This window comes from Oncorhynchus gorbuscha, linkage group LG01 (genome assembly GCF_021184085.1).
Source record: "Oncorhynchus gorbuscha isolate QuinsamMale2020 ecotype Even-year linkage group LG01, OgorEven_v1.0, whole genome shotgun sequence".
Classification (NCBI taxonomy): Eukaryota; Metazoa; Chordata; class Actinopteri; order Salmoniformes; family Salmonidae; genus Oncorhynchus; species Oncorhynchus gorbuscha.
This window is the reverse complement of record NC_060173.1, coordinates 17782376-17792113: the sequence shown is the minus strand read 5'-3', so window position 1 is coordinate 17792113 and position 9738 is coordinate 17782376.

Sequence of the window (9738 nt, the reverse complement as noted above, 5' to 3'; positions counted from 1 at the left end):
GTGCTCTTGATACGGGTGACTGTGGCCCTGTGCTGTCCTGGCAGCCTATTGATAGGAGAGATTTGTCAGGCTGGCCTTGGTCCTGGCCCTGATGGATGTCATATCGATTCTCCCCCGTTCGTAGACACCCAGTAGTTGGTCGCTAACACACCGGCCAACGGCTACTTTCAGAAGTTAGTCTTTCTGGTGTTTCCTCTCTCACTATTACAGATATACTGTAACTTACCACTCATCGCTGTGGATATGTTTTATTGTTGTTGAAACCAGCTGGACATCTCAAGTCCATTTATTTTCATTAGTGGTGACTCCAGGCGACCCATCTCTAGTAAGCCTAGACCTAAGTGTTCTTGGCATTGTCAAAGAGATTATATCACAGTTACTATAGGAGTAATATAGAGTACTTTGACTACACAAGGGGTTCTCAAACGTTTTGGGGCCGGGACCCTTTTTTGTGTTAGCAAATTCATCAGGGACTCCCCTCATAATCAGAACACAACTCGAGTGTGATAAAAATAGCCTACAGGGATTTTTATTGTTAGGATGCTTTACTATGAGAAAATGTTGCAGTTTTCAAGCTAATTTCCTGCAATTCTACACATTTTGTCCTGCCCCAATTTGCTTGAAAACAGCAACATTTTCTATCCAATTCCCAAGAGATAGGCCTTCTAAATGTTCTTTCCCGGACCTGAGACTTGGTTCATCCAGCCATGTGCTGCAGATGTCAAAATCCCTGTAGCCAATTTTTATCAAACTCGAGTTGTGTTCTGATTATGAGAGGGTCCCTGAATATTTTTTAAATATTTTGTTGTGGCTTTAAAGCTAATATCCTGTAATTCTAAACATTATGACATTAGGCAGAGAGAAAACCTTGCCGTTTTAAAGACGAAATTACAGTGCATTTATGTAAAAATAAAGTTACATTTGGGGGGGAATAGTATTTAATTGAAAAATGTATAATTGGTGGAGTTCTTTTAATACCAATATCCCTTTGAGCATCCCAGGCCCATGTTGCCCAGGGTTAAGAACATAAATTGTAGATTAATAATAATGTATTGTATTGCACACTGTAAACTTACTCCACAGATCCCTTGCCCAAAGTCATTTAATCTGCTAGTAATATTCATTTAAAAAATAAAGATGATTATTTTAAATGATTTTATATCTGGCGGTGGACAGTACCTCTGCAGACCCCACTTTAAGAACCCCTAGACAACACAACACGTCTGGTATTCACTACTTGTCCCCATGTCACCCTGATTAAAGTTGAAATCCGTAAAGGGAGAATAGGTGCCACTGTTTGCCCAAGCACCTTCGTGATTGTTTTTGTTATGTTGATGAAGTGGAGGAGAGGAGCATCTAGCATCGTGGTTTGTAAAAGTCTCAGTACATATACTGCTATTTATGGCACGTGCAATGAAGTCTGCTGGGACAAAACTGTTTGTTGTTTGAAGTAACTTCTTTGTTTTTGTAATATCACAAACACGTGGCAGTTTCACCAACTATGAATCATTTTACATCATCATGACGATGTGGCTGGTGACATTTTGCTTCTTGAAAACTTGTCTCCTGACATGCAAAATATTTTAGGACTGTTTCAACAGTGAACTAATGCTCCACAAACAGATGGACCATATGAGGAGAGAGACAGCCATCAGAAATGGTGAGCTTGCTGATTTAATACTGAGTCTGGAAGAGTAGAAGAGACCAGGGGGAGAGGGTGACTGAACCTTCCCTACCCACCCTGTCTGTCTTCAAGCCACTTTGCTGCCACCTACCCAATCCTGCTCAGGAAGTGGGATCCTGCCCCCTTCTGGACATACATCTAACATGCTACTTCATGTGTAAGAAGGACAACAATAATTTGATGACCCTCCTTTATGTATTGAAGATGCGGCAAAACAGTTTCCAATAACAGTTTCCAATAACTCATCACACGCAGTCTGTATATTTGATTTGCGATACAGACATCACTATTTATGAACACAAATATATACAAATCACATGTATGAGCTTGATGGGTCATGTTCAGTGTTTAGACATTTGTACTGTACACATGACAACATCAGTTACCCTCAGTGTAAACTAATGTATGAGCTTGATTCATTCTTTGTCCTGGATCTCCGTGGCTCAGAGGCTCAGCTCGCTGTTGGTTTGTCCTAGGTGCCACGCCCTCTCCGGCCGCCCCTGAACCTCTGTCTCCCTCAGGGCCTGGGTGAGAACACCTCCTCCTCTATCCCACACATGCCCTGGGAAACACACACACACGAACACACATACTGTACAGAAAATACATCATCACAATACACACAATGTAAAAAATTAAAAAAGATTAACGCTATAATATTTTTCTGTATGCTCTTTGCAGATCTACCCACCTTGACGAGGGTGGACACAGGGTGAATGGTGCTACGGTTCTTCAGTTTGACCTGTGCTAGGCTGGACACACTCAGACCAATGACCCAGGGGGTGTGCCCCTTCAGCTGAATCACCTCGTAAGCACTGAAGAGACATTTTACACTTGAGTGTGTATACAGACTCAAGATAATACTGACTTGCTCTAACTGTAATCTATGCCCATGTTTCTAGAGATTAATTGGTGATACACATTTACTTTTGACAGGGACAATGCTGATCCTCTCCCTAGAAAGGCCAGAACTTAGGAAAAAACCTAGAGAGGAACCAGGCTATGAAGGGTGTCCATCAGGGCTAGGACCAAGGCCAGCCTGACAAATCTCTCCAATCAATAGGCTGCCAGGACAGCATAGTGGCCACAGTCACCCGTATCAAGAGCACCTATTAATCAAATCAAATCAAATGTATTTATATAGCCCTTCGTACATCAGCTGATATCTCAAAGTGCTGTACAGAAACCCAGCCTAAACCCCCAAACAGCAAGCAATGCAGGTGTAGAAGCACGGTGGCTAGGAAAAACTCCCTAGAAAGGCCTAAACCTAGGAAGAAACCAGGCTATGTGGGGTGGCCAGTCCTCTTCTGGCTGTGCCAGGTGGAGATTATAACAGAACATGGCCAAGAATTTCAAATGTTCATAGATGACCAGCAGAGTCAAATAATAATAATAACAGTGGTTGTCGAGGGAGCAACAGGTCAGCACCTCAGGAGTAAATGTCAGTTGGCTTTTCATAGCCAATCATTAAGAGTATCTCTACCGCTCCTGCTGTCTCTAGAGACTTGAAAACAGCAGGTCTGGGACAGGTAGCACGTCTGGTGAACAGGTCAGGGTTCCATAGCCGCAGGCAGAACAGTTGAAACTGGAGCAGCAGCACGGCTAGGTGGACTGGGGCCACAAGGAGTCATCAGGCCAGGTAGTCCCGAGGCATGGTCCTAGGGCTCAGGTCCTCCGAAAGAAAGAAAGAAAGAAAGAAAGAAAGAAAGAAAGAGAGAATTAGAAAGAGTATACTTAAATTCACACACGACACCAGATAAGACAGGATAAATACTCCAGATATAACAGACTGACCCTAGCCCCCCGACACATAAACTACTGCAGCATAAATACTGGAGGCTGTGACGGGAGGGGTCGGGAGACACTGTGGCCCCGTCTGACGATACCCCCGGACAGACAGGGCCAAACAGGCAGGATATAACCCCACCCACTTTGCCAAGCACAGCACCCACACCACTATATCTTCAACCACCAACTTACCATCCTGAGAGAAGGCCGGAGTATAGCCCACAAAGATCTCCACCACGGCACAACCCAAGGGGGGGCGCCATCCCTGACAGGAAGATCACGTCAGTGACTCAACCCACTCAAGTGATGCACCCCACCTAGGGACGGCATGGAAGAGCACCAGTAAGCCAGTGACTCAGCCCCTGTAATAGGGTTAGAGGCAGAGAATTCCAATGGAGAGAGGGGAACCGGCAAGGCAGAGACAGCAAGGGCGGTTCGTTGCTCCAGTGCCTTTCTGTTCACCTTCACACTCCTGGGCCAGCCTACACTCAATCATAGGACCTACTGAAGAGATGAGTCTTCAATAAAGACTTAAAGGTTGAGACCGAGTTTGCGTCTCTCACATGGGTAGGCAGATCATTCCATTAACATGTGGCTCTATAGGAGAAAGCCAGGCCTCCAGCTGTTTGCTTAGAAATTCTAGGGACAGTAAGGAGGCCTGCGTCTGGTGACCGTAGCGTACGTGTAGGTATGTACGGCAGGACCAAATCGTAAAGATAGGTAGGAGCAAGACCATATAATGATTTGTAGGTTAGCAGTAAAACCTTGAAATCAACCCTTGCCTTAACCGGAAGCCAGTGTAGAGAGGCTAGCACTGGAGTAATATGATTACATTTTTTAGTTCTAGTCAAGATTCTGGTAGCCATGTTTAGCACTAACTGAAGTTTATTTAGTGCTTTATCCGGGTAACCGAAAAGTAGAGCATTGCAGTAGTCTAACCTAGAAGTGACAAAAGCATGGATTAATATTTCTGCATCATTTTTGGACAGAAAGTTTCTGATTTTTGCAAAGTTACGTAGATGGGAAAAAATCTGTCCTTGAAACAGTCTTGATATGTTAGTGAGAGATCAGGGTCCAGAGTAACGCCGAGGTCCTTCACTGTTTTATTTGAGACGACCGTACAACCATCAACATTAATTGTCAGATTCAACAAAAGATATCTTTGTTTCTTGGGACCTAGAACAAGCATCTCTGTTTTGTCCGAGTTTAAAAATAGAACATTTTCAGCCATCCACTTCCTTGTGTCTGAAACACAGGCTTCCAGGGAGGGCAATTTTGGGGCTCCACCATGTTTCATTGAAATCTACAGCTGTGTGTCATCCGCATAGAAATGAAAGCGGTAAAATATATAGTGAAAACAATAGTGGTCCTAAAACGGAGCCTTGAGGAACACCGAAATTTACAGTTGATTTGTCAGAGGACAAACCATCCACAGAGACAAACTGATATCTTTCCAACAGTTAGGATCTAAACCAGGCCAGAACTTGACCGTGTAGACCAATTTGGGTTTCCAATCTCTCCAAAAGAATGTGGTGATCGATGGTATCAAAAGCAGCACTAAGGTCTAGGAGCACGAGGACAGATTCAGAGCCTCGGTCTGACGCCATTAGAAGGTAATTTACCACCTTCACAAGTGCAGTCTCAGTGCTGTGATGTGGTCTAAAACCAGACTGAAGCATTTCGCATACATTGTTTGTCTTCAGGAAGGCAGCTTTTAATTTTTTTTTGAGAGGAATGGGAGATTCTATATAGGCCAATAGTTTTTATTTTCTGGGTCAAGGTTTGGCTTTTTCAAGATAGGCTTTATTACTGCCACTTTTAGTGAGTTTGGTACACATCCGCTAGATAGAGAGCCATTTGTTATGATCAACATAGGACAAGGACAAGCACAGCAAGCAGCTCTTTCGGTAGTTTAGTTGGAGGTGCAGGTGCATTTATACGGAGACTTGATTACACACAGGTGGATTGTATTTATCATCATTAGTCATTTAGGTCAACATTGGATCATTCAGAGATCCTCACTGAACTTCTGGAGAGAGTTTACTGCACTGAAAGTAAAGGGGCTGAATAATTTTCACGCCCAATTTTTCAGTTTTTGATTTGTTAAAAAAGTTTGAAATATCCAATAAATGTCGTTCCACTTCATGATTGTGTCCCACTTGTTGTTGATTCTTCACAAAAAATACAGTTTTATATCTATATGTTTGAAGCCTGAAATGTGGCAAAAGGTTGCAAAGTTCAAGGGGGCCGAATACTTTCGCAAGGCACTGTATATTTTTTGTATGGATTGATTGGAGTCCCCGTGCTCTCCTATGATGTGTCCCTTGACACTGCTAGAGTGGATCTGCAGTCTCTCCCCCGTCAAGTAGGGGAACCGTGCTGAGTCCAGATTGGTTCTGCTGACCCTGTTCTGAGGGAACCCACTCAGCCTCCATGCCACATAGGTCAGCACATCCACCAGAGTGCCACAGAGTTCAGTACCATCGGGTTAGCCACCAGCCAGGGTTAGAAACAAATATATATATATGCTCAATTACTATTGGATAGGGTTTATCCACGCTAGGAAGAAACATTTACAGTACTTAGCGAAAATAAGTAATGTAACTAAGTTTGAATTGACTCTTCTCATCTGTCTAATAATATCCTACTCCTCACAATACGAATATAGGAAGTGGACATGGTGTAGTGAGTTAATAGGGGTTTATATGACCAGGGGGATGGCGTCAGGACTGTGCTGGGCCAGTGGAGGGATGATTTGATTTGATTTGATGATTTGATTTGGAGGGATGATCAGCTTCAACTCCTAAATGTTCCTCTGGACCAGATCCAGACGACTCTCCCCCTTCCTCTGACGCACGCCTGCAGTGATGACGCACAGCTTAGAGTTGGCTGTCTCTGAGTAGAATAAGAGGAACAGAGCGTGATATATTACAATATGTTACAAAGAAGTGGGAAAATATCCCAAACTCCACATTTTTACATCTAGGGATTTCATAGTTTGTCACTCTGGACACATTTTCCCACAAGAATTTGAAATACAAAAAGCATTCATCGTTCTGCTGTATCACTGTATTATTTTAAAGGAGTCAGCACACACGCACGCACGCACAGGCACACAGGCACACAGGCACACAGGCACACAGGCACACAGGCACACAGACACACACACACACACACACACACACACACACACACACACACACACACACACACACACACACACACACACACACACACACACACACACACACACACACACACACACACACACACACACACACACACACACACACACGGGGACTGAGCCAGGCTATAGCTGACCTCTGGCGGCTGAGGTCTTCAGGAAGAGGCTGGCTTGCTGCATGTCCAGCTCCTCTCCATGCAGTCCTCTATAGCATCCACCACGGTGACTTCATCAGCCACACCCTTCACAGCAAGTGACGGGGTAAGTGATAAGCTATACTAGACTGTTTATCATCAGTATTCATAGGAATTGTTGTTTGTTTGTTGGAATGGCTTGGCACTGTATACAAGCTCAGAATAAAAATCTAAAGTCTTTGGTGCTCGCTCTGCACAGTGGAATATGCACAGTGGAACTCACTGTAAGATACTGGGGGAACATGCCATACTGACATTACCCACACCCAAGATGGTCACTTTGGTGTATCCACCTCCTGGTCTAGGACTGATGTGGTTTCTCTCTGACAGTAAACATGGCGTCTGCTTTTGATATAGTGGATAGAATAGGGACAACACAACATGTAATGCTTTTTCTATACAGCTTTTTGCATAGTGGCAACATCATGCAATAACCAGGTGAATACAATGTAACTATACTGTATATCACTAAATGGACTGACTGTCACCTGTTTTATTGCATGATATTATAACCTACCTCTAATTATAATATATGAAAAGTTCAATGATGTGTAATTCCGAAAAGTGGAGCCTTTTCATGTAATTGTAGCCTCGTGAAGTTCGATGCTCTTGCAATCATGGGTGGAATGACTAATAAGAGAAGTTCCATTTTTTCACACTAGATGGCAGAAACTTCATTCCTAAAAGTTTCAATGGGAATGAGCTTTAACACTGGGACAAGAAAGCAGTGTCCAAAAAAAAACGATTGAAAAGAAGCGCTCTCTGTGGGGATGGGAATTGAAAGTGTGGTCTGTGCTGGTGTACGGTGTGCACACGGAGTAACCAATTTGTAGCCTCTGTGCATGGATATTCTGCACACAAAAAAAAACATTTTATTTGGGTGAGTATTTTATATTTGACAATTTTTTTCCCCCATACAGTTATATGATATCATGTTAGATGGACTAAGCTAATTTAGATGCATTCGTATATTTTTTTATATTGTATTTTTTACATTGCGGTTTCAGTCAGTCGCATTCTGTATTCATATTGTAGGCTAAGTCTAATGGTTAAACTTGAAATACGTTTATAACTACTGTAGTATGTAGCCTATTTGGGTTTCTTTAGTTAAGTGAGAGTGATAGTTTTACAGTGTTTTAAAAATCATCGGTGTTCCCAAACGATCATAATGAGAATGATGATGACAATGATGTATCAATTTAATGCAGCCTTGCATATATATATATATATATATTCATTAAAGGGCTTTTCTTCATTTGACTATTTTACTAGAAATGTATGTCTAAACTATTAAATAACACATATGGAAACATGTAGTAACCAAAAAAGTGTTAAACAAATCAAAATATATTTTATATTTGAGATTCTTCAAAGTAGCCACACTTTGCCTTGATGAAGCTTTGCACACTCTTGGCATTCTCTCAACCAGCTTCATGGGGTAGTCACCTGGAATGCATTTCAATTAACAGGTGTGCCTTGTTAAAACATCATTTGTGGAATTTCTTTCCTTTTTAATGTGTTTGAGCCAATCAGTTGTGTTGTGACAAGGTATGGGTGGTATACAGAAGATAGCCCTATTTGGTAAAAGACCCAGTCCATGTTATGGCAAGAACAGCTCAAATAAGCAAAGAGAAATGACAGTCCATCATTACTAAACGACATGAAAGTCAGTCAATCAGGAAAATGTCAATAACTTTGAAAGTTTCTTCAAGATGTCAAAGTCATAAATGACCAGCAAAATATCAGCGTTATGATGGAAACTGGTCCTCTCAGTCCTGGGACATGGTCCTAGGGCCCACTGGAGCAGATGGCCAGGTGGACTGGGGGAAGAGTCATCATGTCAGGTAGTCCTGGGGCATGGTTAGGTCCTCTGCACTTAGATTTACACAGGACAGAGGACAAGTTCCAGATAAACAAACTGACCCTAGCCCCCGACACATAAACTACCAGCATAAATACTGGAGGCTGAGACAGGAGGGGTCAGGAAATTGGCCCCCCAAATAATTGGCAAGAACAGCTTAACCAAAGAGAAATGACAGTCCAGTTCATGAAAGTCAGTCAATCAGAAAATGTCAATAACTTTGAAAGTTTCTTCAACATCAACTGTTCAAGGAGACTGCAGAGGACAAGAATTCAGTACCAGCCTGAGAAATTGCCCAAATAATTGCTTCACAGAGTTCAAGTACAGACACATCTCAACATCAACTGTTCAGAGGAGACTGCAAGAATCAGTCCTTCGAATTGCTGCAAAGAAACCACTACTAAAGGACATCAATGAAAAGAAGAGTCTTGTTTGGATCAAGAAACATGAGCAAATCTGAGCTTTGGTCTAATGAATCAAAAGTTTAGATTTCTGGTTCCAACCGCCGTTTCTTTGAGATACGCAGTGTCACGACTGCCGCCGAGGTTGGTCCCTCTCCTTGTTTGGGTGGCGTTCGGCGATCGACGTCACCGGTCTTCTAGCCATCGCCGATCCAACTTTCATTTCCATTTGTTTTGTCTTGTTTTCCTGCACACCTGGTTTGCATTCCCTCATTACTTGTCTTGCATATAACCCTCTGTTTCCCCCCATGTCTGTGTGTGGAATTGTTAAATGTAAATTTATGTGTACTCCAGGCTGGTTTGTGCCGGGTTATTGTAACCCGGGTGTGTTTCGTTTTCTGAGTGCCGTGTTTTTGTTCGCCCCATTTGCTACCCATTTCTGCTCTCCTGCGCCTGACTTCCCTGCAGCGAGTTACACACTCCATTACACGCAGAGTAGGTGAACGGATGATCTCCGCATGTGTAATTCCCACCGTGAAGCATGGAGGAGGATGGTTTGGGGGTGCTTTGCTGGTGACACTGTTGGTGATTTATTTCAAATTCAAGGCACACATAACCAGCATGAC